Below are 27,873 nucleotides of genomic sequence, written 5' to 3' on the forward strand. Positions count from 1 at the left end.
CCCAGGATTAGACGGAATTGCGGTGCGTCAATGAGATCGAACTGAATGTTTTCGCTGTGCTCCTTCCCAAATTCCATCCATAGAGGAAGGGTATGAGATACGACTGGTCCTGAAGAAAGGACCGTTCCGTCCACTGCCTTGACGGTCTCAGGTTTTTGTTTCTTTTCACATGGTATGCCCATCCGAAGGGCATATTCTCGATCGATATAATTTCCAGTCGCTCCTGAATCCAGCAGAGCATCTACTAGTAAAGACTCCTGCGTTGTGACCCATAAGGATACGCTGACATTCATATGGGCGACTGCGGGATGAAGGGTATTCGCTACAAATGGGGAGACCATGGTAGATGGGTGTCTCGAATCAGAGGTCTCTAACTGATCCGAGACCTTTAGTTTTCCGTCGGCTCGTCCATTCTCGAAGTGGCCTGTACTCGGGAAGGAGGGTTTTTTCCAAGAACGTAAGTTTTAGCACGACATTCATTTACGAAATGCCCACTTTTACCGCAATAAAGACAAAGTTTGAGTCTTCTTCGCCTGTCCTTCTCTTCTTTGGTGAGTGGACCACGGATTCCCCCGATCTGCATTGGTTCGGGACTATCTGATACTTTGGCCTTTTCTTCACCCCCTTGTCGACTTCTGACCAAGGGGTACGAGAACCTGTAGTCACCTCTACCTCGATCCCCCTTCCTTTCCAACAATCGGTGATCAAGTTGGACCGTCAAATCAATGAGTTCCTCACAGGTGGACGGTAGTTGCACCACTTGGGCCAATACGTCCTTCAGTTCACTCCTCAGCCCCTGGTAAAACAAGGATATTCTTTTTTGAACTGGCCAATCTGTCTCCACTATAAGGCGATTAAACGTGGTAATATAAGACAAGAGGTCTTGGGACCCTTGTCGTAAAGTCATTAATTCCCTGTCCAAGGACATCATGTGAGACTTTCTGTCAAACAACTTCCGTAGCTCAAGACAAAAATCAGAGAAATTCTGAAGGACAGGATCATCCCGTTCCAGTAAAGGGATTGTCCAACTGGAGGCATTACCTCCCATGTAAGACATCATGAACGCTGTTTTGGATGCATCATCCTGAAACACCATGGGTTTACATAAAAAATGAAGACGACATTGGTTCAAGAATGTTTCGAATTTTCTGGGGTCTCCGTAGAATCTTTCGGGCGGAGCTAGAGGTATACCCTGGTTCTGAATAATGTGTACGGTAGGAGTAGTCTCGGTAGAGGTGGAAGGAGCCACGAAGGAACCCCCTGACGGGAAGGAAGATGGTGGGGGCAAGGTGGCTGGTCTCAACAATGGTTTAGCAACAGGTTCTCTTTGTGAAAGATCAGACATGTCTTTGTGCAAATCCGCCACTTCCTTATACAGAGCTTGATTCTCAGCTCGAGAGGTCTGGACTTCCTGCTGCAAGTTTGAGAAGCTTTCCAGTAAGGAAGTAAGGACCGCATTCGTATCCATCGTCTAGGCTGGACAGTATTCTTGGGCTTGTCAATCTGTCGTGATTACAAGCAGCGCAAGAACACGCATGCGCCACTAACCTTGCTCCAAAAGCCAGCAGAGACGATAAGACGATAGTCCTCAAAGCCTCTCCCCATAAACCCTCAACACTGGGTAATCCACCACTGTTCAAGGGAATCTGGAAGGAGGCCGCGAGGTGAATGAGCAGAGGACGTCTATGGTTCCTCGAATTTCTCAGGTCAACACTACCACAGTAGACATAGCGATCGACAGTACTGCAAGAGGATGAAAAGACAAACAACAGGTTCTTAGTGTTTATTTGGTTGTTGCCCTTCCCGCCGTTCCCTTGATAGCTAAACTCACCAAGATCTATTCTTCTTCTTTCAGTAGAGATCTCAGGAGAATTAGAATCAATTAGGATTGCAAAAGGAGTACAAGAAGTTACTTCACTTCTCAGTGTTTGCATTCACCTCGACTAAGTTTCTTTATAGGTAGCTGAATATCCAGTTAGACGTTAACTGCACGTCTAGACATTACCACAATACTTCTTGTGGACAAAGAGTTAATCAGCATGATAAACTTTCTCTTCTCTCGTACGTCGGGAGGTAACAGGGAAACAGAAATCTCCACGCACGTAGTATACTAAATGTTCAGGCGGCAAATGGATTCAAAAGTATTACAGACAAAGACAAAGGAAATAAGGAGGCGATCCCGCACTCCCCGTGATACTTGCTATTTGTAGAAAACGGCTTGTACAACTCCGCGGTGACTGGAATCCTTCAGGCTTGTTCCCCGGCGACGGGCGAGCAATGACTCTGACCGCGCTGGCTCTGGATCGGCGCTGAACACTCCCAGGATGCTGACCGCGCTGGCTCTTGATCGGCGCTGAACACTCCCAGGAGGCTGACCGCGCTGGCTCTTGATCGGCGATGAGAAACACGAAAACGCCAACCTCTCAGGACTCACTGTAGGCGCAGTAGAAAACAGACATTCACAGGATAGGAAACGGAGCAGTCTCAGGAACAACATTGACAAGCACTGGTCCGGTGATTGGGAGGAACCTATATAGTGTCCGCCCACTTCCCTGGTTCTTGGCGCCGCTTTGCCTTCTGGTACCAGTAGTTCTTCCATTTGGGAAGCATAATGAAAATGCACTTATTCCTCCTCGTGCCAGTTAGGGTGATCGCTACAGCCAGGTCAACAGGGCAATTTAAAACTGCATGCAGACACTGCAGTGGTAGGTCTGAGATACCTTTATTGGGCTACTCATGTGGGAGGCACAATCAGTGCTGTAAACCCACTAGTAGCATTTGAATTACAGGCCCTGACACACAATACTTACCAGTAAACCAAATAAGCCAAAAATAGAAACTCCATTCCATAAAGGCAATTTACAGTAGGAGCACTGAACCAGCAAAACAAAGTCTAACGTACCAAAAAGAGAGGGCAAAAAGCAAAAGACAGGGGAAACACGCCTGCAATCTAGGCAGCAACAGACGGACCGGACACCGTTCCTGCCCGATGGATATTTTCCAATGGAGGCATAGTACTCCATAGAGACACCCGCGGAGGTTTACGAAGCCCCTTGAGACCGACCGAATTTGAATAAACCAGAAAAGTTGAGGTGTCACAGCTAGGATACTTACCAGGACGCCTAGCAACCGGCCGCCCAGGTATCACCAAACCGCGGCCCCCACCCTCTCTCCCGAAGAATCGCTGAGTAATCCAAACAACCTTGATCACGGAACCCCTATAGCAAGGGCTTGTGTAATATTAAAGGCAGGCAAATGTTGTCTAAACCTAAGTCCTGATGATGGTCCCATAACATTTAGCAAAAGGGACCGAAACGTCGACTCCAAATAGTGCTTTCATGACTGTACCATTGTGTCTTATTTTGTTATGTCTAGCACTTTTCTGGCATTTCTTCCATTCAAACACTGAGTTACAAGTGGCCAGTTTTGCTCCTCTATTTGCCTGTAAAAATTTGTCCTTATTTGTTGTTTGTCCTTCTTGAGTAAGGTACAGGATTGTGCCTAATAACTACTCATTCTTTGATTCCCTCAAAATAAATGCCCTGTCCGGCTGGACAGAGAACAAAATATAGTCTCCTATCATGGCCTATATTTCATTGTTACTATTAATCCTGATAAGCTAAGGACCCTTGTCCCTTATAGCAAACCCGCTAGTAGCATTTGAATTACAGGCCCTGACACACAATACTTACCAGTAAACCAAATAAGTCAAAAATAGAAACTCCATTCCATAAAGGCAATTTACAGTAGGAGCACTAAACCAGCAAAACAAAGTCTAACGTACCAAAAACAGAAGGGCAAAAAGCAAAAGACAGGGGAAACACGCCAAAAGGTGCCAGGTCTTCAAATACTTGTATAAGAAAACTGTACATGACATGTCTGCATGCTCATCTTTAAACCCAGTTGTTGAAATCTGGCAGTTTGTTCAGCGTTCATTTCACTCGCCTGTCATTTAAAACTGCCAAAGGCTGTTTCGCACTTTTAAACGATGGACGAGTGAAATAGATGCCAAACACAGTGCCTGATTTCACAGATGAACATAAAGACGTGTGCGGTTTTCTATTCAAATGTTTGATGATACTATTTGTCATGACAAGACTGAGACGTACAATGAGCCCTTTAGAAGCTCGATTGTGAGCGAAATGCATTGGCTGGTTGTGATTGAAGAAACAAGGAATAATGAAACCATTACAATCAACTTCGTCGGAATGAACTAAAACGTTTTGTGGGACTGAGTGCTTGAAAAGAAGCTTTGGAATCAGGCTTAACACTAGTGTTGCCTCTCTACTTTGTTGTATAATTCCTATAGTTAGGTTGTTGGGTAGCCAACCTATAGAGGTGGGCAACGCTTCTATATAAGTAAGGGAACTTACTGGTAGAGCAGAACACTTGTCCTTAGCTGCTGTTTGTGAATTGTTCTTTGAACGAGCTCTAAGAGTTGAGCACGGAGAAGTGTGGCTCAATGATTAGAGTCGATAAACCAAAACTGGGTATGGGTTTCCAGACAGTAAGGCCAAACCCTGCCTTAACTATTAATCCAAAACGAAATGCCAATACTGCCAAATGATTTCAAATACACTTATTTTACACCGTGCATATGAACAAGACTGTATGCAAGAAGGAATTTATCTCATCAGACTAAATCAATTCAAATCTGCATTTTATTTGCACAATTCATCAATTTTGTTATTTTTTCAAAATATTTTTTCTTTTCAGAGAAGCTTTTTGAAGCACATTACAAATACACAATACAAAAGATAATCATGTCATAAATCACCTATATACACCATTCACACCAATAAGACATTACAATCATACTGTGAACTCATTCAAACTCCTAACACTCTAAAAGGTAAAGAAACACACTTTTTGTACAATTATAAACAATATATGGAAGAGAAACCATAGATATACAATTTCATATAAATCACTTTGATGTACAGATTTGTTCAATTCTCTTATGGTTTCCACGAGAGAAACGTGTTATCAAAGGGTCTACGCGTTTCGAACTCCAGATTTAAGGAGTTCTCGTCAGGACCAATAGCTGCGAATGACAAAAACATGGGGACCTGTATTAGTGTGTGACCTCTTAGTGCATAAACCTGCATGGGTTCAACACCCACATCTCTGCCTCTTACCTCTCTAAATGTAGCAAGATGTGCCTCATATATTCCACATTAGTCACGGAGCGGGACCACCTGTATAGCAATTAAATACATTTACTGAAGTGGCTTACTCATGACACGGTTTCATTACAGTCACACTCAATCTCATACTTACTCAATATAAGGTGTAGTGTATCCTTGATTCTATAATGAGTAAAGGACAAGGATTTCATCAGTGGTTGAAATTTTAACTGGGACTGGCGATTAACATGTAAAATTCGGCGTATCTTACCAGGTAATTCAATGTAGTCGCCGAAAAAGTTGGTTTCAATTCGATCAAATCGATGACCACGGGGCGTCTGTGGGGGCAAAAAGCGGACAAGTCTTAGTGCGTGTGGTGGGCAGGGGTAATTTGCATCCCTAAAATACTCTGTGAGTTTTAAACTGTCATGTCATCATCGCCTTACCGGTAAATGTCAACGCTGGGCACCGGCATCTGGGTTTATTCGAGCGCGGAATCCAGTCGCGTCTGGGGGGTCAGAAACGGGAGCAGTTTAGTGGATATTTATGCGAATTAAGCGGTTCCAAGTGTTTTAAATAAGGGCTACAGCTCGTACCTTCAAGTAGCTGGGTGCTCCGGTCGGGTCCCGTCCTCCGGTCTGGCGATTGAGGCGCCCGATCGTCTATTTACTTCCTGGTTTCGGCGTCACGTGATCGGATCGAGTATTTTGGTCGCCATGTTGGAGTGATCACATTTTCACATATCGTGGCTTGATTTTTTTGTGTTTGCTGGTATGATAGCTTAGAATCTCCATGGGATTTCCGTAGTTGCTAATATTAAGCTCTATTTGTGCAGAAAAGGCGTGTCAGCTTATGCATTCAGATCGGTGGTGTCTCCGTTTGGGGGCATCTTGTGGTTGGGGACCTTTCCTTTAATTATAAGCTCTTCCTCAAGTGGGACATCAGGATGGATGTTTTCTTATAGTTTGAATATCTCAGAGATTTCATTTAATCCATTGATAGCCGTATTAAATCTCACAATCAATGAGGCTTCTTGTTTGGACAATTTCATGTCTAAATCTCCACCTCTAGGATCTTGTTCAACCTTGATTAGCACAGTCCATCGGACATCTTTATCATCGTGATTTTTCAATTGCCAATGACTGACAAACGGGGCATTGGGTACCTTCCGTTTTATCCTGGATTTATTTTGTTGGATACGAGAGCGTACCTCCTGATTGGTTTTCCCAATATATAGGAGGTTACATGGGCATTTGATCCCATAAATAACAGATTTTGTTTTGCAGTTCGTGAATTGCTCATGTTTCCATGATAATCCATTGTGTTTAAACACCGCTCCTTCTTCGGTTGTATCACAACAATTACATCCTCCACATTTGTGGTGGCCCTTCACTGGGGGTAAGCCCATCATGCTTCTTAAATTGGTGGGTAGTTTTGTGGGTAGTGCGGCTCTCACCAATTTGTTGGCCAAATTTGATTCTTTTTTGAAGGCGAAAAGTGGTGGTTTTTTTAGTTCTTCGCTTAGATTTTTCACCAGATGCCAATTGTTGTTTATGACCTTCTTTAGCATATTTGAATTTGGGCAGTAAGTAGTTACTAGGACTATTCGGTCCTGTGTCTTTTTGGGCTTTTTTTCCAGCAGGTGTTCTCTCGGAGTCCACCAAGCACGTTTTTTGGAGCGGTGTAGAAGTTTTTTGGGGTATCCCCTCTCGATTAGGTTGTTTGTCAGTTTGTCAGCATGTTTCTCGTATTCTTGTCTGTCATGACAATTCCTCCGAATTCTCAAATATTGTCCGTAGGGTAGGTTTTCTTTGAGACTGCGGGGATGGTTGCTGGTGAAATGTAGCAGTCTGTTGCGGTCTGTTTCTTTTTTATAGAGAGTAGTTATTAAACCTCCTTCGTCCGAAGGGTATACTTCCACATCTAAAAATGGAATTTTCTCTCTGGAGTAGACAAGACTGAATTTAATCTCTTGGGTCCTGTTGTTGAGCCATTGGTTGAACGATTTTAATTCTTCCTCAGTGTCAGACCATATGAAGAAAACATCGTCGATGAAACGACTCCAATGTTTGATGGCATGATGGAATGGATTATTTTGGTAAATGAATTTCTCCTCAGAGATGGACATGAAGAGGATGGCTAATTCGGGGGCAAATGGACAGCCCATAGCTACGCCTCCTGTCTGAAAATAGAAGTCTCCATCAAAAAGAAAGTAATTGTATTTCAAGGCAAACTGTGCTAGTTGTATGATAAAATCTGTAGGAACTTGTTCCGGATTTTCTCGTGTTTCCAAATGGTATTTCAATGCCTGTATTCCTTCATCTTGTGGAATTTGGGTATATAAGGATGTTATATCCATAGTAACCAGCCACTCACTTCCTTTGTCAAATTTCACATCTTGTAGTCTGTTGATGAAATCAGTTGTGTCCCTAATGTAGGATTTCACTTTAGGAACAAATGGCTTTAGGAAAAAATCCACGAATTTGGAAATCGGTTCCATCAATGACTCACACCCAGATACTATGGGTCGTCCAGGTGGAGCACTGGCGTTCTTGTGTACTTTCGGGAGTACATAGAAGAGTGGAGTCCTCGGATGTTTTATTTTGAGATATTCAAATTCCTTTTTGCCAAGAAATCCTTTTTGGTAGGCTTCATCAATGATGGAATGCAATTGATGTTTTAATTCCATTGTGGGATCTTTAGACAGTTTGCGGTAGCACTTGATGTCACTTAGTTGTTTTTTGACTTCATTCTGGTACAATAGTCGGTCCCATACCACGATAGATCCTCCCTTGTCGGCTTGCTTTATTATTACCGATGTGTCTTTTGTTAAATCTGTGAGAGCTAAGGACTCGGATTTAGTGATGTTATATTTCATCCACTGGGTCTTTTTCTCCATTTCTCCAATTGCTGAGAGAATGGTTCTCTCAAAAGTTAGTAATTCCTTGGGTGTTTTGTAATTGGGAGGGCAAAACGTTGATTTATTGTGGAGTCCAGTAATTTCCATGTTAGTGTTAGTTGGATTTTCTGTGAAATACGTTTTTAACCTGATTTTGCGGAAGAATTCAATGGTTTCTGTTTTAAGTTTCACGAAGTTGGTCCTTTTGGAAGGGACAAATGAGAGTCCTTTCTGGAGTATGTTTTCTTCATCCTTGGTTAGGACTTTGTTGGAGATGTTGAAAATCAGTGAAGGCGTCAGTTTTTGTAGTTGTGACGTCTCGTTGACATCTCCCATGGTTGGTTGTATCTCGGCTTCCCTCGTGGTTTTGGTTGGCCTCTTCCTAAAAAAGAACCCTGTTGATTTTGTTGGAAGGAACCTCTCCTATTATTCGTTCTTCTTTGTTCTATATTTTCTCCTTCACTATTGCTTCCTGATGACGATGTGTCTGAGAACGTGATGTATTTTTGGAATGATCTTCCCTGGTTCTCTCGTAGGTATCTTCTGGAGTCTGGCCGTGAGTAGAAGTCTTGTTGGAGGTACGGGTACACCTTTTCTATGTTGAAACTTTTTTGATCTTTTTCAAACTGGTTGGTTTTTTGATTAACGGTGTAGTCCTTAAATTCACTAATTTCCTTATCGACTTTGTCCAATAGTCCTTTCGCATCCGTTATCAGTTCGTTGGTAGATATGCTTGTTTGTAGCTTCTCAATTTCTTCCAATTGGACTTTTGATAGCCTGTGGGCTGTCTCAATAGTCTGGACCATCAGGTCCCGGCTGCACTTTGTTTCAATGAAACTATATCCCTTTTTGTAGATAGGGTCCTCCGTGAATATGACAGGTATGTTCTTAATTTGTAGGCCTCCCGGAATAGTTCCTGCTCTTAAATGTTGGAGTAGGAAATGACCGTGTAGGTCTGTCCGGATCTGTTTTTTCCTTAGCCTTAGCAATTTATCTGTTTCATTTTGATTTTGTGCTGGTACACTTAACGAGGCAGATGCAAAGAGGGGTGGATCCGCTAGTAGGTTTTTTATATGGTCTTCGCTGTAGGCAAAAGTTTCATTCTCAGACATACTTCACACACACTGTGCACACTCTCTCTAGTTCTTTCACACAAAAATTCACAGAAAACAAAGAAAATTTCTACACAAAGGCGCGACGCAGGACAATGTTCCTGATTCTCCAACAGGAAAACTCAATACCACAACTATCTAGTAGTCACGTTTCCACGTGTAGGGGCTACCACGCAGGCTGCTGCCTGCTATCACAATCGATAAACCAAAACTGGGTATGGGTTTCCAGACAGTAAGGCCAAACCCTGCCTTAACTATTAATCCAAAACGAAATGCCAATACTGCCAAATGATTCAAATACATGATTAGAGTGGCAGACCCTGATGCACAGGTCTAGCCCGGGACCAGGATTCAATTCCCCGCCTCAGCGGGTCTTGGGCTCAAAATTCCACGGACCTGATAATTCTCGCCTCGGTGCCTATTCCAATCATGGAGTCCCACTCTGCAACTCTGGGCAATAGCTTGCTTAATCTCCACAACGGCCCTAAGGATGCCTGGCCTCCACCTTGGGGGTGCCCAGGAGTGGACGCCTCACAGGGAAATCCAGGATGGGTTCCACAGCGGTATTCGTACAAGCGCCTTGAGACCCTTGCGGATGAGTAGTGCGCTATACAAGTATCAATTTACATTTACATTGTGCATTCATCACAGCATCTGTGCATGAAGCTGAAGCCAAAATGAGAGTGATAGGACAATTAAGCATTAAGGGGCATATTATCAAGAATGCCGTTAAAATTATCTCTGCTTTAGTGGCAGGAAACTGCTGCTAAAGCGGCGATAATGGGCTTGATAATATGCCCTTGAGAATTCCAATTGAAGCCCATGTTAGATGTCCTTCACATCTAACATGGGCTTCAATTGAGATTCCATAGAGCATATTATCAAGCCCAATATCGCAGTTTTAGCTGCAGTTTTCAGCCCAGCTGTGGTGAGACTGCAATTCCAGTAGATTCAGAAGACTCCTCAAGACCTGGTTTTTTGAACAGTAGCAGCACTCCACCTTCCCTCAGTGCCTTGAGACCCTCACGGATAAGTAGTGCGCTTTACAAATGATTGATTGATTGATTGATTGATTGATTGATTGATTGATTGATTGGGAGGAAATTCGTGCTGTCCTAGGATGCATGACCTTGGTGCCTATCAAGAACCTGGTTGACTGAGCAATTTCCTGAACATGGTCCATTCACCTTTGTCTCGGTTCTAGCTGTGCTTACGCAGATTAATGTACTAGTAGTCGTACAGCTACCTATTCTCGTTCATACCAATGTAGTTGAATTGGACAGTTCTTGGTAAGTCAACACACCAGATCTGACATATGCCAACCCATTATAACATGACATTCGAAGACCACTCTTCGTTTGCGTCATAAGGGTTCTGTGGTGTCAGAAGAGCATTAGGGGGTTGATAATGGGGAGGGACTTCCTGGTGGCAATGTGGTCCAGATGAGCCTCAGGCAAATCTGGGCTCCAGGACCCAAGCAGCACTGGACCAGAAATCTCAGGTCTTTGTATTTCATTAGTAACAAAAGTCAGTCGAATGCGCCCTTTTGCCATCACCCTGGCCGTCAGTGATGTTGGAGCAGCTGGTGGATCTAGTTCATCCAAATAAAATTGTCTGACTACTAAATGCAATCCGTGAGCTTGGATGTACCAACAGAGCTCTGTGAATTCCAGGATGTCTTTTGCTGAGGATACCTCCATGGTTTTCTGGAGTGGTGGTTGCTGAATCTGTTTACGGACAAATATTTCTGTAGTAGCAGCAGGCCCGTATTTAACATGTGGCGAGGTGCAGAAAATGTTTTGCTCTTTCTTGTTGGATAAATCCTCTGCCCACAAGTAGGAGGGACGAGTAGGTATGCTGGCCAGTAGGTCCACCCTTACATGTGTCTGAAACGCTTGTTCCCCACCTCCCTGCCACTGTTCAGGCTCTCCACCATCACTTGAAGGCTCTGAGCATGCCTACTCAAGGAGCAGGGAAGCAAGATGGCCCCATCCCTGTGAGACTCTGCTGACCCTGATCAAAAACCTGACCTCCATCTGGACAGGCTGCCACCCATGCCACTGGGTTCCAGATTTGCCTCAGGCTGCCACCAGAATCTGTGCTTTTGGTGCCAAGCGGCCCACTTGGATGCCTGTGCGTGGTTACTAGGCTGAGTGTGCGGGCCGCGGTGTGGCTGAATGGAGGGACCAGGAGGCCCGCGCGGCTGCAGCCTACCACATGGCTTAAGATCCTCTTGCATCTTTGCCCCGATCCTGCAGCCTGCTTTGATGCTCATGCAGAGCTGCTGACAGCCCCCAAGCTGATTGCAGTGAACCAAGATGGCTGCCTTTGCTGCATTGGCCCTCATCCTTGCTGTGTCTCCTTTGAGGGCGAGCGGACATATCCCTCACCGCCTCTCCTGCCTGCTTGACTGGGCCTCTGCTCTAGCTCTTCCTTCCTGGAGCATACATACTTGGGAGGCCTGCAGTCTGACACCTGCAGGGGCCATGTTCTGCTCGTGCCGCCCAACACATGTTGGGGTGAGCTGGGGTAGCCAGCGGATTATAGCACAGTCGGAGTCTGCCGCTACAATTGCCACTTAACTAGCCATGCCGGTAAAGTGTCTGCCTCTCCTCACTTGGCCTGGTGCTACAGATATGCACCGTTTCACCATCTGGTGCCCCTCGCTGCCTTTTGTGAGTTGCAGCCTGCTCGTGCCCTCTGGCGCAGACCAGGGAGTGGTAAGGCTGCCACCGAACTTCTGCTTCTGACCAGGTGCATATTGCCCCCCCTTGCTCACTCGTTCTTCTCTTCACACCACTGACTTATAGCTAGTTTGTACCCCCGCTTGCCATGTGACAGGTTTGGAGTGGAACAGGGTCGTTTGGGGGTGCCCTCAACTGAATGTTGGTTGAGTGCCCCTCCCCCTGGCATCCCACCCTCAGGTACCTGTTCGATGGATGCTCTCAATGCCCCAATGAATCCCTGGGTAGGGTGACCAGAATTTTAAAGCCAAAATAGAAGAGGGACTACAGTTTTACTTCAAGCGAGCGCACAGAATGACAGCGCTCCTCAGCAGAGAATTACAGAACTGGCAGTTAGACCATATATAAAATGCAATGTTCAAGCCCAGTAGCGTGCCTGTTAATTAAATTGCTTTCTTGAAACAACTGCTAACGATCCCTGCTTTGTAAGTATAAAAAGCACCTCCAACAGTCTTCAGTCGTCCCTCTCTAAAAACCGCGACAGAAGCTATATTTTCTGAAATCTGCCGGGACCGCAGGTGAAAAACGGGGACCGTCTGGGCAAATCCGGGACGCCTGGTCACCCTATCCCTGGGAGACTCTTCGGACACTGTGGTTCTCCTTACTGAAGTAAGAAATAGCCTCAGAAGCATCGAGGCCAAGACAGACAGGTTGCCAGCCGCTTGGACCGCATGAGTAACCGCTTGAACAAACATGATGACAGTTTTCCCACCTGACGCAGCAGATCTCCAACTCGAAGGATGTGGGACCATCACACAAAATGAGCAACCTCTACTCGTGTAAAGGATGCTCGAAGTAAGTAAAGCCAAAAACAAGGACAGGGGCGGCTCTAGGCTCATGGCTGCCCTGGGCAGGGAGCGTAGGTAGGGGGCCCCGGAAGAGGGGGTCCGGGCGTGGCGGAGCACGGAGGCCAGTGAAGAGGGGGGGGGGTCGGGTGTTTGGAAGTGGAACAGAGCCGGAGGCCGCCAAATCCCTGCCAGTGGCCGCCACGCAAATATGTATCCATCCTCAGAGGATTATTATATTAAGGAAATATATTGGCGTGGTGGCCTCTGGGGTTTGGTGGCCCTGTGCAGGTGCACAGCTTGCACATGCCTAAGGCCGCCTCTGACAAGGATCTGGGGGCGCAACAGCATTAGGGTACTAGGCCTGGGCCTGCCATGACCTTGGTCGAAACCTATCAATCAATCAAAGACATTTATAGAGCGCACTACTTACCCGTAGGGTCTCAAGGCGCTGGGGGGAGAGGGGGTGCCGTTACTGCTCGAACAGCCAGGTCTTCAGCTTCTTCCTGAAGGAGAGGTGGTCTTGGGTCAGGCGCAGGTCGGTCGGGAGGGAGTTCCAGGTCTTGGCGGCCAGGTAGGAGAAGGACCTTCCTCCTGTTGTCGCTCTTCGGATGCGGGGGACGGCGGCGAGGGCATGGTTGGCTGATCGGAGGTGACGTTTGGGAGCGTAGAAGTTGATTCGGTTGTTGAGGTAGCTCGGGCCTTGGTCGTGTAGGGCTTTGTGTGCGTGGGTGAGGAGGCGGAAGGTGATTCTTTTGTTGACGGGGAGCCAGTGCAGGTCTCTCAGATGTCCGGAGATGTGGCAGTTTCGTGGGATGTCGAGGATGAGTCTGGCTGAGGCGTTCTGGATCCGCTGGAGTCTCTTCTGAAGCTTGGCGGTGGTGCCGGCGTAGAGGGCGTTGCCGTAGTCCAGTCGACTGGTGACGAGGGCCTGGGTGACGGTCTTCCTGGTCTCGGTGGGGATCCACCAGAAGATCTTCCGTAGCATGCGTAGGATGTTGAAGCACGCCGAGGAGATGGCGTTGACTTGCCTGGTCATGGAGAGGGAGGAGTCCAGGATGAAGCCCAGGTTGCGTGCGTGGTCTGTTGGTTTGGGTGCGGTGACCAGGGCGGGAGGCCACCAGGAGTCGTCCCAGGCGGAGGGCGAGGAGCCTAGGATGAGGACCTCCGTCTTGTCTGAGTTCAGTTTCAGGCGGCTGGTCGTCATCCACTCGGCTACCTCTTTCATCCCTTCGTGCAGATTGGCTCTGGCGGCGGCGGGGTCGTTGGTCAGGGAGAGGATCAACTGGGTGTCGTCGGCGTAGGAGATTATGTTGAGGTTGTGTTGGCGTGCGATGGCCGCGAGGGGGCTCATGTAGACGTTGAAGAGGGTGGGGCTCAGCGAGGATCCTTGAGGGACGCCGCAGATGACTTCGGTGGCCTCTGACTTGTACGGTGGTAGGCGGACTCTCTGTGTTCTTCCGTCGAGGAAGGAGGTGATCCATTCCAGAGCCTTCTCCTGGATTCCGACGTTGCTGAGGCGCTGTACTAGTGTGCGGTGGCAGACAGCGTCGAATGCCGCGGAGAGGTCTAGGAGGATGAGGGCCGCTGTTTCTCCGTTGTCCATCAGGGCTCGGATGTCATCGGTGGCGGCGATGAGGGCGGTCTCGGTGCTGTGGTTGGCTCGGAAGCCAGACTGTGAGGGGTCGAGGGACCCATTCGTCTCGAGGAAGGCGGCCAGCTGCTTGTTGACGGTCTTCTCGATGACTTTGGCTGGAAACGGGAGGAGCGAGATGGGGCGGTAATTCTTGAGTTCGGTGGGGTCCGCTGTGGGTTTCTTGAGTAGAGCGCTGAGTTCGGCGTGCTTCCAGCTCTCAGGGAAGGTGGCGGTGTTGAAGGAGGTGTTGATGATGTCTCGCAGGTGGGGTGCGATGACAGCGTCGGCCTTGTTGAAGACGTGGTGGGGGCAGGGGTCGGTCGGAGATCCTGAGTGGATGGAGTTCATCGTGCAGACTGTGTCTTCGGTGCTGATCGGGGTCCAGGCGCGGAGGGTGGTGGTGGGGGGTGGTGGTTCGGTCGTGGTGTGCGTTGGTTGGTTGTTGAAGCTGTTGTGTATGTCCGCGATCTTGTTGTGGAAGTATGAGGTGAGGGAGTTGCAGAGGTCTTGTGATGGGGTGATGTCGTTGTTTCCTGCGCTGGGGTTGGAAAGCTCTTTCACGATGTTAAAGAGTTCCTAGCAGTTGTGTGCGTTGTTGTCCAGCCGGTCCTTGAATGCAGTTTTCTTGGCGGCGCGGATCAGCTGGTGGTGCTTCCGGGTGGCAAGCTTGAAGGTGGTCCTGTTGTCCGGTGTTGGTTCCCTTCTCCAGACTTTCTCGAGGGCTCGGCAGTTCTTCTTGGAGCTCTTGAGTTCGTCGGTGAACCATGGGGATTTCTTGCTGCCGGGTCTGCTGGGCGGGGTCCTCAGCGGGGCAAGTTCGTCCGCGCAGTTGATGATCCACTTCGTGAGGTTGTCGGCGGCCTGGCTGGGGTTCGCTGAGCTGGCAGGAGGGTGCTGGCTCAAGGAGGTGGCGAGCTGGTTGGTTGTGATCTTGTTCCAGCTTCTGCGGGCAACCTGTTGCTGGTGGTGGTGGGTCGTGGTTCTTTTGAAGGTGAAGTGGACGCATCTGTGGTCCGTCCAATGAAGCTCTGTGGAGTGGCTGAAGGCGATGTCTGTGCTGGATGAGAAGACTGCGTCGAGTGTGTGTCCGGCGAGGTGGGTCGGGGTGGACACCAGCTGCTTGAGTCCAAGATTGGCGAGGTTGTCGAGCAGGGTGCTGGTGTTGCGGTCGTTGTTGTTCTCCAGGTGGAAGTTGAGTCTCTCCTTGCCCCCTGTCTGGAGATAATCTTACCCCTTTCTTCTCAGTGGAGCGGGTGCATCGATCCCTGGGCCTGCCTCCCTGGCCCGGGGCCCTAGCTTGACCCGTTATAGCGACACTTCTCCATTACCAGGACAGGGCCACCATCCTGCGCCTCACCTGTGACCAGAAGGAGCTCCAATACCAGGGAAATACCAGGGAAATAGACTGTTACTCTATCTGGATTTCACCTCTATAGTGCAGGCAGCCCGTAATGAATGTCTTCCTCCCAAGCGCCTATTGTAGAAAGCATTTATCTTAAAGGGGAAAGATTCAGTTATGAACTCTGGAGGCTGTAAGCAATACAGGAACGATCAAAGTAGGGGTGGTGCCTCCCAGACCATCAATCAAATTATATTTTAAGGGAAGAAACCAAAGTGTTGTTCCTTCTGTTGTCTTTGATTTGACTTGTTATTTTTTAATTTTTCACCCAGGGTGTACACTTTGGTATATCACACCATGGTATATTGTTTTTAGTAATTTTTCATAGAATAAAACAATAATCCTTTTTCATAAATCATAGCGTTTTTTCTTAGTTTTTTTATAAAACGTTTTTTCAGAGAAACATTGTTTACTTTTACAGACATAATGACAAGAGACAAGACTTATGAAAAGCAAAACTTACATGACAACACTTCTTGAATACATGTAGAGGATTAATCCCAAAAACTGTTTATATAAAACAGAAATTACACCACGAAGATATAGTTCAGGCAATTAGTAGATTGGCTGGGGCAAGGCCTCAGTCCTGGATGGTCTTATGCCCACTTCTACAAGGAATTTTCTGAGTTACTGACACCTATTTCCTTGTCATGTAAGAGAAAGCCAGGGAGACTGGCTACTTAGCACCCTCAGTGTGGGAGGCGCTCTCCTTCACGCTTCTTAAACCTGACAAACCGGCCAATAGCTGTGATGCTTATCAGCCACGCTCTATGATTAATCTGGACAACAAAATTCTTGCGAAATGATTGCAGTGTGTATTCTGGCTCTTTTCCCTGAGATTGGGAGAGTGGGCCAATCAGGTTTTGTCCCTGGTTGCTCGACATGTCTCAATCTTCGCACTCTTTTTGCTCTAATCCACATCTTGAACCCACAGCTCCCGGTGTTTACTGCCTTCCTCAACGCAGCCAAGGCATTTGATTCTCTTGAGTGGAAGCATCTCTTACCTCTTCTTCAGTGTATGGGTTTTAGTCATAGCTTCCTCGGGTGGATTAAGCTACTCTATGCTTCACCCACTGCCAGACTGCTCATCAACGGAGAGTCTCTGGGCCTGATTCACAGAACTAATTTAAGACTAAATCCTAAACTTACTACTTTTGGTATTCACAAAAGTTAGGATTTTGTCTTAAGTTTGTTTTAAGTCTGTCTTAAGACAAACTTAAGACAAAATCCTAACTTCTGTGAGTACCAAAAGTAGTAAGTTTAGGATTTTGTCTGAAGTTAGTCCTGTGAATCGGGCCCTCTGAGCCCATAGCCATAACAAGAGGTAGAAGATACGGCTGTTCTCTCCCCGATCCTCTACCCCATTTCGATGGAAGTGTTGGCGGCACGCGTGTGGCAGCGCCATGCTCATCGAGGCCTCTGCTACCCATCGCAATGGCTGGTGGTGTCCCTGTACGTAGACGATGTCACCCTCTACATGAGGAACCCTGCTACAAATCTTGCACCACTACTGTGCGAGTTCATTCTTTATGTGAACCTCATGGGAATAGAAATCAATTGGTCAAAGACAACGAAATATCTTCTTACATGGTTGACTGACACTGTCCGTTATTTAGGGATTGACATCAGCAGGGATGTGTCCCAGATTTGGAGCATGAATTATGTAGAGCGGCAGATTAGCTGGCGAAGTGCCTACCGGTGTGGGCTAGATTGCCTTTGTCTCATACTGTGCGTGTTGCCATTGCCAAAATGTGGGTTCTTCCGTCTCTGTTTGTGAACATCCAAGTCCCTTTAGATCCAGTTGGTGTGGGCTGGTGGGCAGCCACGGATGTCCTGGGAGATGCTGATGCTTCCTTTCAAGCCTGTGCCCCTGACATTGAATTGCACCACCTCTACGCCCAGACCCACTGCGCTCACCATTGGGTAAACCCTGTCCAACGAGGGGTGTACTCTGCGCAGGTGGCTTGCACCTCCCCTGAAAACCCGCCAGGGGAAATAAATATCATCCAATGCACCATCTGGATCTGGCAGAACCTGCCAATGGGCTGGACTGGACTGCTTCTAGTCTTCCAATCTTCCTCCAGTCGATAACCCAATACTGCCTCCTGCGGTGGAGGAATCCACCAAGCACCAGCAACTCAGGTTGAGCCTTCAGAAGATGGTGGCCTCATCCCAGAAGCTAGTTCTTGCTGCTAAAGGACTTGCAGGCTCGGGCTGAATGCTTACCACTTGACATTTTTCTCTACTTTTGATTGAGTAGCACTTGCAGAGCTGGGTACAGCTCCTTCCCTTGTGAGCCCACTATTTTACATGCTCTGGATTATGTGCTCACTACTCCCTCCCCTAGGAGGCCCATCACACACTTGTACACTACAGTGCAAGACAGGGCCCCTGTGATCCAGCCACTGGCCTTGTCAAAGTGGCCGGTGGACCTGGGAGAAGATCTGACGGTGGACAAATGGAGGTATTTTTTGTCCTTAACCAGACTGTTATTCCCGAATTATAGATTGAGACTCATCCATGTAAAATCTCTTCACCGAATATGTCGCCCTCCAGCTGCTCTGCAAGGGATGGGTCTGGTACTGGAGGTGCACTGTGCGCGTTATGTGGCTGCTGATGCTGACTTTTTAATCCTTGCTTGATCCTGCCCTGAGCATTGTCTCCAATTGGTCAGCCAGACTAGACTGTATAGACTCAGTGAAGGTAGACTCTGTACCTTATACTCTCCTTGTCATCCTGCTGGGGTCTGTCAAATATGTACCGGCAGGTGTCCATCGGTTGATGGCAATGCTGTTACTCTTGGTCAAGAGAAGAGTCGCGACTCGCAATACACTAGGGCCGTAGGAGTAGCCCACAACTTTCTGATTACCTTACTGATGCGACCTATTGCCAACAACACCACGTGGACTACTGGGCATTAATGCTCGCGAGACCTCGCCCCAAGGACCCTTTGGATCCCTTCCAGAACTTACCTGCCAAATTGGGCAGAGGACAGGTACTCCTGCCTGACCCCAGACTCCAAACTGCCTATGCCTGTTCCATCGCCATCATCGCCTGTTACTCCAATTTCAACTATCGAATCCCTGATTGCGCATTGCTGTGTTTTTTTCCTCCTTATTTCATATGTGTTCATCCCAATCGTCTTTGTACTGCTGGAAACTTTACTGTGTTCTATGGTTTGTTTTCTTTATTTCCATGTTTGCGCTGTGTTTCCCCCTTTTGTGAATTTTCAAAGCTCATCAAATACAATTAAAAAAACAAAAGAAAAACCAGTGAATTGTGCGACAAAGAAAACTTGCGAAAAGGATTGATCAACATCAGGCGGAGGAATAGGGGGGTATATTATCAAGAACACGCGATAAAATTATCGCCGCTTTATCGGCAGGAAACTGCTACTAAAACGGCGATAATGGGCTTGATAATATGCCCTTGTGAATTCCCATAGCAGCCCAGGTTCTGGTCTTAACCTGGGCTGCTATGGGAATTCACAAGGACACATTTTCAAGCCCATTATCACCGCTTAGACGGCAGTTTCCTGCTGATAAAGCAGCAATAATTTTATTGCCTGTTCTTGATAATATGTCCCATGGTCTTTTGTTATTTGGGGGGGGGTAGGGTCTTGGGGAGGAATGGAAGGGAGGGTTGTTGCAGGGCCGGCTCTAGGGTCATGGTGGCCCTGGGCAGGGAGCGTAGGTAGGGGGCCCCAGAAGAGGGGGTCCGGGTGGGGCAGAGCGCGGAGGCCAGTAAAGACGGGGGGTGGGGGAGGGGGGGTGGTCAGGGTGTTTAGAAGTGGAACTGAGCCGGAGGCCGCCAAATCCCTGCCAGGGGCCGCCACACAAATATGTATCCATCCTCAGAGGATAAATATATTAAGGATATATATTGGTGTGGTGGCCCCTGGGGTTTGGTGGCCCTGTGCAGGTGCACAGCTTGCACATGCCTAAGGCCGGCCCTGGTTGTTGTCAAACATTGCTGTCCTTCTGAAAATATTGCTAAAATGCCAATACAAATGTAATTAAACCTAAAAGTCGAAATAATGTAACTATTTTAACATTACCCACATTGTGTTACCTTATTTTAAATCCTTGCCTGCATTATTTTCAATGGGACTGTGTTGCAGTACCTATGAGTGACCATTTGTGTTGTTAGACTTACTCTAAGGCTAGGCTGGGGTACATCTGTAAGTTCTTGGTCCTTCATGACTTTAGTAATAAGTATGTTTCGTTTTTGAATGAGAATAGTCTTTTGTGGATGTGTTTTGGGACTGGCATGTGCCACCATAAATCCCTTCTTAAATTCCCTTAAATGCATCCCATTCAGCAGTAAGTATTACACAGTTACAGCTACTCCACCAGGTCCCTAGGGTCAGTTGTTCTCTAATCCCACAGACCCCCAGAGTTTAAAACCATTTCTTATACTCCCAAGAATATTACTTCTTCCTTGGATGTCCCAAGGTGGAAACAAACTGTAAGAGAATGAATGTGATATTCTCACCTCAATGTTTATTAATAACTGAGATAAGAGACTTTTTTCCAATCGATAAAAATCCTTTAAATAATCAAAGATTACTTTATCTCTTACATCTTTTTCCCCAATTACATTCACTTACATCTGCTGAAGGAAAATTGTGTTTTTTTTCTGCAGAAAAAGTAGCCCTCCTCTATGTGAGAGATGACATGTTGATCCTCAATAATTGTAAGTGACACAAATGTTCTCTAAAAAATGGGTATAAAATTCGCAGTTTCCCGCATATCACTTAGATGAATATTAACAGTCTTGTCAATGAATTTTCTAATCAGGCCCCTTTAGCTACTTTACCTATTTGCTCATATTCTAAGGCTCATTTTGATTCACTTGTTGTCCTTGTCGGCCCAAGGGGCAGACAAATCAAACAGCAGAGAGCAGAATCCGCTTCAATTAGTAAGGAGGGAGTTTCTAGGGCTTGGATTGATAGCGCAATAAATGAGAACAAATTAGAAAAAAACTGCCAATCTCCTGTTTTAGCAATAATTCTAGTATAATCTCTTGGAATATGGCAGGTTACTCTGAAAGAAAAATTGCCTCTCTCCTCCTGTCAATCATTTGTCTTCAGGAACCTTGCCTTAGAAGTAATCTTATATTCGATTCTTTCATCACGGTAGATGTTCTCGCTGAGCCCGTCACTAAAGAACATGCAAAAGGAAGTCTTGTTATTTTGCTATCTACTAATTTACATTGGGACTTTGAGATTCTTGCTCTTCTTTCCAACAATTTACAAGATGTTTGAATAATCCTTCCCAATTCTGAAATGCCAGAAACCGGTCCCCGGTAGCTTGTTTCCTTCCCAGTATAAGAATTGGCTTGGTAGTTTGGTCTGCCCTGTTCCCATGATGCACTGGGCCAGGGTCAGACTAATTTGCATATAGCCAAGTTCTGAGCAGGGATGGTGCAGTGAGCTAAAAAACGGTGATGGATAAAGCCCTGATCTTTGGACTGGGTAAGAGTGGTCTGCTTAATTCAGACACTTTGTTCATCACCACCCCCTTTTCTGAATAATTTTTGTCCACCATAAGCGTGGAAGGGTATACTCAGATGTCAGTCCCTAGCTCATTGCACCATTAGGATTCAAGCAAGCCGGGCCGAAGACGACTGAAATGCCAGAAACTGGTCCCCGGTAGCTTGTTTCTTTCCCAGTATAAGAATTGGCTTGGTAGTTTGGTCTGCCCTGTTCCCATGATGCACTGGGCCAGGGTCAGACTAATTTGCATATAGCCAAGTTCTGAGCTGGGATGGTGCAGTGAGCTAAAAATCGGTGATGGATAAAGCCCTGATCTTTGGACTGGGTAAGAGTGGTCTGCTTAATTCAGACACTCTGTTCATCACCACCCCCTTTTCTGAATAATTTTTGTCCACCATAAGCGTGGAAGGGTATACTCAGATGTGAGTCCCTAGCTCATTGCACCATCAGGATTCAAGCAATCCGGGCCGAAGACGGCTGAAATGCCAGAAACCGGTCCCCGGTAGCTTGTTTCCTTCCCAGTATAAGAATTGGCTTGGTAGTTTGGTCTGCCCTGTTCCCATGATGCACTGGGCCAGGGTCAGACTAATTTGCATATAGCCAAGTTCTGAGCTGGGATGGTGCAGTGAGCTAAAAAACGGTGATGGATAAAGCCCTGATCTTTGGACTGGGTAAGAGTGGTCTGCTTAATTCAGACACTCTGTTCATCACCACCCCCTTTTCTGAACAATTCTTCTGGTAAGCAGAACAAATCCCTCCTCCTGTTCATTGTTTACACCCCCCTGGTTTGTAAAATAATAAAATTCATAATCAAATGTTTGAACTAATAAACTCTGTTTTATCACATTGTATATTGTAAAGGTTTTATCTAATCATACACAATAACCCCGCTACCTAATTTTGTCATTGCCCCGGGACCTGGCCCACCCGGGGGCTCATTAAAATGAAGCATGGTCTCTCATTAAAATGAAGAGCGGGAGCCCGCACGTCATTTTGAAAAAAATGTCTCCGCAGGATTCGCGCACACAGCGTGAATTCTGCAGATTTGTTTTTTTTTTAAATGCTCTTTTTGACCCTGGAGTTCCCTGTGGGACATCTTTTTTTCACCCTTAGATGGCTGCCAACACTTCCTGGTTTGGAGTGTTTGCAGCCAATCAGAGTGAAGGTCATGGCCGGGAGGGTTCGCGAACCCTCCTCTGTGCTCAGATATCGATATTTTTCTTTATTTAATTTACACCATTTAAACAAAAGAGTGCTTTCTGGACCAAAAGCTACCTTTTTGCCAAATTTGATTTAATTCTGTTCAGCAGTTCGAGCTGTAGCCGTGTCTAAAGTTCCTATGGAAATTAACATGGGGGAAACGTGTTATAGGACCCCCTTTTTTCTCAACCCCCCTTGACAAATCACCCCGAAACTTTCAAGACAGGAGCTGACCGTAGTGGACCATTAGTTTTGAAAATTTCGTAAAGATTCGTCAAACGGCACCAAAGATATCAGCAAATCAAAAAATGATTTTCCTATGGAAATAGGTTCTAACTATAAGTTCCTACTGACGACCGCCAGTAGGTAATATATATTTTTATATATATATATATATATATATATATATATATATATATATATATATATATATATATATATATAGTCTCACAAGTTGTCCTGTCGCAGCGGGAGCACTGGTCAGTAGGTGCCAGCGATGGGACCAGGACAGTGTCCCAATTTCATGAAATACCAAGAAATCGCTGCACACACCTTGATGATTATGCAGTTTCTTTATTTTCAAACGTGACAAACACTATATATATATTGTAATCCAAGGATTCCAAGGGGAAGAAGGAATTCAGACGAGCCCACAGCAGTTTGCAGCAAGTAAGTCTTTATTTTTGGCAGAAAAGACGACGCGTTTCGACCACGTCCGTGGTCTCGGTCACATTTCGTAAAGATTCGTCAAATGGTGCCAAAGACATTAGCAAATCAAAAAATGATTTTCCTATGGAAAATAGGTTCTGACTAGAAGTTCCTACTGACGACCGCCAGTAGGTAATATATATTTTTTTATATAGTCTGGTTTTCTCGTGTGTGATATTAAAAGCGGCCTACCGGGGTCGCGGGAGGTCCCCCCGCACATGAAGCGGTGTCCAGCGCCATACTTAAAGTCGCAGTATGGAGCCTTTTTGGATTCTTGCTGTTTGGGACTACGATCACTTTGCCACAACTGCGGATTTCACAAAGACCTACTTAGGTACATGAACTGTTTTTTCTTTTTGCAGAGCAAGCAGCCGTTTGATTAAAGGATTTACCAGCATTATAACTCTAATTACCAGAATGCACCATGCAACCACGCCCAGTGGGATGAACATAAAACTGCTGATTGGAGTAACGGTATTCTGTTCTCTGCATTCACCAAAGTCCTGTGAACAAGGGTGCCGTGACGCCCGAAACGCGTAAGGAAATAATTTTGGGCATGCTGAACTTTTGTCTCTCTACATTTGTTGTGCAATGCTGCCTTACAAGAATAAAAAACCCAACTAGGTGTGTGGCCTTCCAAGTCTGGTGTTCTCGAGTGTGATATATATCAAAGCATGGGCGAATTTTGCGAATCTGGTGTTTGCGAATTTTACGAATTTGTGACCTCGGAATCCGTAAAATCTGCGAACTCTCGCGAATTTGCAGATTTTTTTTGTGTTCGCAAGGGTTTCTGCCAGTTCGCGAGGATTTGGTACTAGTTCACAATTGCGAACTTACTTGTTGGCTCGCAACGGTCGCGACTATGTTGTTTCTATGTCTGGTCGGATTCGGAAGCCGCGAATTCGTGTGAATATGCGATTTCTTTTTTGCGGCGTGTTAGTTCGCAAGGTTTTGTGCGTTTTCGCGAGCCGCTTGTAGCGCAAGGCGCGAAGTTACCCTCGCGGTCGTTCAAGGGCGCGGCCATCTTGTTTGCATGACGTATTTCCGTTTCCGGGCGCGAAGTGTAATCTCGCAAAGTGTGCGGCTCGCAAGTACAATTTCGTGAGTGTTCGCGAGGAACATCTCGCGCGAACTTACCCGCACGGTCGTGAACGGGCGCGGCCATCTTGTTTCTCATTCATTGCTTTGGTTATGGGCATGCTTCTTGTATCCTCTCTAAATCTGTGCCATCCTTTGCTTGTTTGAAGTTTTTTTTTATCTATTTTACTTATTATCTACCCCTCTATTTTTCTAGCCCTATATTTTTGTGTTTACTGCTACTTTTTGTTAATTTTAAACTACTTTTTTAAACTCTTTTCCTTTCTTCTCTTCCCTGTTCTATTTTCTTTATTCCTTTCCGCCCAGATCATGGTGAAGGGAGCCAGGAAGCATCCCGAGAAGGGGAAGGGTCCCACACCCCGTGCCCGGCTCCTGTGCGGGCGTTTGAGGGGGGAGACAGTCGTACCCCGGAAGATTTTCAGCCCGGAGGTGGTGGGCGCACTATGTTCTATGTACAGCGCCACCTCCCCAGGACCATAATGGCAGGTGGCAAGATCGGAGGCGGGTACGGCATGCGGGATCGCCGGAAGCGGTGGGATAAGGTGTGCCGGGCCATGTACCACCACTCTCGGGTCCGGCGCACCTACAACCAGGCCACCCACCGCTGGACGGATGTCCTGACCCGTGAACGAGATCTGCTCGACCTGCTTGGCTTCGAGATCCCCGGGCTTGGTGAGTAGTAGTAGTAGCTATTTCTTTACTACTCTGTTTTCTCCTGCTGTGTTATTATATTGCAATTTTTTTTTTTTACTAAGAGCAATAATGCTGCTCATTACATTGTAGGTATATTATATTTCAAAATCTTCTGTGCGTTTCAGGTGCACTGCTCTCCTTCTCAGCAGTGTTGCTACTATGCTTATTTGTTTCTGATTTTGTGTTCATTTCATTGGCCTGTGAAATTATGTATGAGTGTAGTTTAAAGAACTGCGTAATGCTACACACTAAGGTTCAGATGTTTAATTACCGGCGCATCCCTGCAAAGTAGCAGGGATGCGCCAGTAATTGTGCGCCACGCCACTATCACCCATGGTGCGCCATATTTACAATGCGGCGCACCATGGGCCCAAAACGTCACCAAAGCGTTACGCATCTGTGCCGTAAGGGCGGCGCATTGCTGGAGTTGCGTCGCAATTATGGTGCAACTCCATCAATGCTGTGGGGTGCCCTATCTCCCCAAAGCTGCGTCAAGCCGTACGTCTGCTTCAAGCAGGCGCAGGGTTTGAGTCACGCATCATTGTCGTTAAAGTGAGTGATTGAAATCTTGTAGATTTCCCTCCGCCACTTTTAGGATGCGTTCCTGCGCAGGAACGCCCTACCTTGAGCCGGAACGCACCCTGATGACGCAGGGCTTTACAACGTGATGCATCTCCCATATGCGTCACGTTGTTAATATACGCCGCACCATTGCGCCTCTTTTGTGCTGCCGCTGCGTCACAAAAGTCACGCAACAATAGAGCAAAAGAGCCGCAAGGGGCTTCTAAATCAGCCCCTACAGACTCAAGTCCAATCCTTCCTTTGTACACATGGCGATAAGAAGAAATAGTGGTGGTGGATTGATAGCTTGAGTATTTTAATGACTGGTTAATGTAGTAGGAAACTTTAGTGTTGTCGCTGATCTGCAATCATGATGGACTTTGGCTGTCACTTTGCGTGCTGCGGACTGCTGCCTGCCAATCCTAGGCAAACCTTTTTAGTACTTTGTGTAGTGAGTTACATAAGAAGTTTACAATTCGACGGTCCGCAAATCAAGCAATACTAATAACGTAGTAGACCACATGAGATTGGTCAATAATATATCCCGTTGAATAGTTGTCTATTTGCTATTTCGCCAAAATATTTTGTTAGTTCTTTTGAAATGTTTGATTTGGTTGACAAATATCATCCATGTTTTCTGTTTTTCTTTCTTTCATGTTGTACATCAGCTTCCCCCAGGGCCAAGAGGAGGACACAGGAGGAGGAGGAGGAAGGTGCTGGCCAGGATCGGGCAGGCGAGGGTTCCTTTGCTGGCCCCAGTAAGTTTTAATTTTAATATAGAGTACTTATTTTTTCCCAGCGTTCCTCATTCGATTTTTTCTAAATCGTCTTTGATATTCTTGTAGACTGGATCTAAATTCTTATCCTGCCTCGACTATGACTCCGTGTGGTATTACTAGATTATTCTTATTAGTCTGTCTGTGTAGCTAACTAAGATTGCACATTTGGCAATTCCATTGGACTCCCATTCTAGTCAGCAATAGCTCTATGCACATCTTCTGGGATTGTCCATATTGTCTTTTCAAGTCTTCTAAATGTTTATGCTTTGACAATTGCCAACAATAAAAAGGTGAATGAGCTCCAAGAAAGAATAAGATACTACTTTACTTTTGGTTTGGATAGGAGGACAATCCATTCTACTACTGTTGCAGGGACAAATCTGCACAAAGAGAACTATGGACACTAAATAATCATTGCTTAGCTTATCAATTATAATAGGTGCTGTTAGACTTTCCACATACCTCAGTGATAACAGACTTTGTAGTTGAACCCCCAATCTCCTTACTGACTTGATAGTGTAGCAGAGTCATTTAGCTCCCAAAGTCACTGATGATTATGATTATTCCCGGGGGGGCATGGCTTGGATGCCGAGGAGGTAGGCAGCGTGAGCACGGAGCTCCGTGCCCGATCCCGGAAAATATCCTGAAAATCTGATCGGACCCCGATGTAATTGATATTGTCCGGTACTGGAAGGTACTGCGGAGGGTCCGGTGCCCACGGAGGACGACACCGAGCCATTCCAAGCCAGATCTTCGACTTTGGAAGTTGGTCCCAGGCGCGAAGTCTTCGACCTAAAATGGCGGCGGTGGCATGAGACACGGAGACGACGGAGTCGCCGGTCCGGAGCCCCGCTAAGAACTGCTACCCCAACAGTTCGGAGGTGTTAGCGGTTGCATCGCGCCTCTCCCTGGGTGTTGGAGTGGACCCTGGGCGCACCCCGGGCGGTGGTTGGGAGCCGCCCCCTGATAGTGGCGGCGACAGTGTGGCTGTGACCCAGTGGCGATGGCCCCGGACCTCTGAGCACGACTGGCGCCATCCGGGCTGGCGGTCGATCGGAGACCCTGCTCACTAGAGACAACCTTGGATCCGGAGACCTGAGCGGCGACCCAGGCACGAAAGGGACAGGCTTCCCGCTGCAGCTGCGGGGACCCTTCCGGAGGGCGAAGCCCGGCGACGTGCGGGGACAGAACAAGGACAGAATTGGAGGCCACCGCTCGGGCCGGCCCAGATGGGGAAGCTGAAAGGGAAGGGAGATGGTGCGACCGATACAGAGGCTGCGGAGGGAGCGGAGCGAGACCAATCGGCGTTACAGCGGATGCAAGACCGTATCCTAGAGGCCATCGCCACCACAAAGGACGCTCTACAACAAGATATAGCTCAGGTGGCGACGGGCTTGGGCCTCCTGAAGGCCGACCATGATAAACTTAAGGACAGAGTGAAATCCGTGGAGATCACGGTTAAGGAATTAGCCCCGGGCCACGCAGCGGTGAAGGCCCAGATGACGGAGGTGATGGACCACTTGAAGGTGCTGGAACGGAGGGCCGAAGATGCGGAAAACCGGAATAGGCGCAACAACGTACGCCTCGTGGGCCTGCCGGAGAAAATTGAAGGCGACGATATGGTGGGCTACCTCGA

This window comes from Lissotriton vulgaris, chromosome 1_1 (genome assembly GCF_964263255.1).
Source record: "Lissotriton vulgaris chromosome 1_1, aLisVul1.2, whole genome shotgun sequence".
Lineage (NCBI taxonomy): Eukaryota > Metazoa > Chordata > Amphibia > Caudata > Salamandridae > Lissotriton > Lissotriton vulgaris.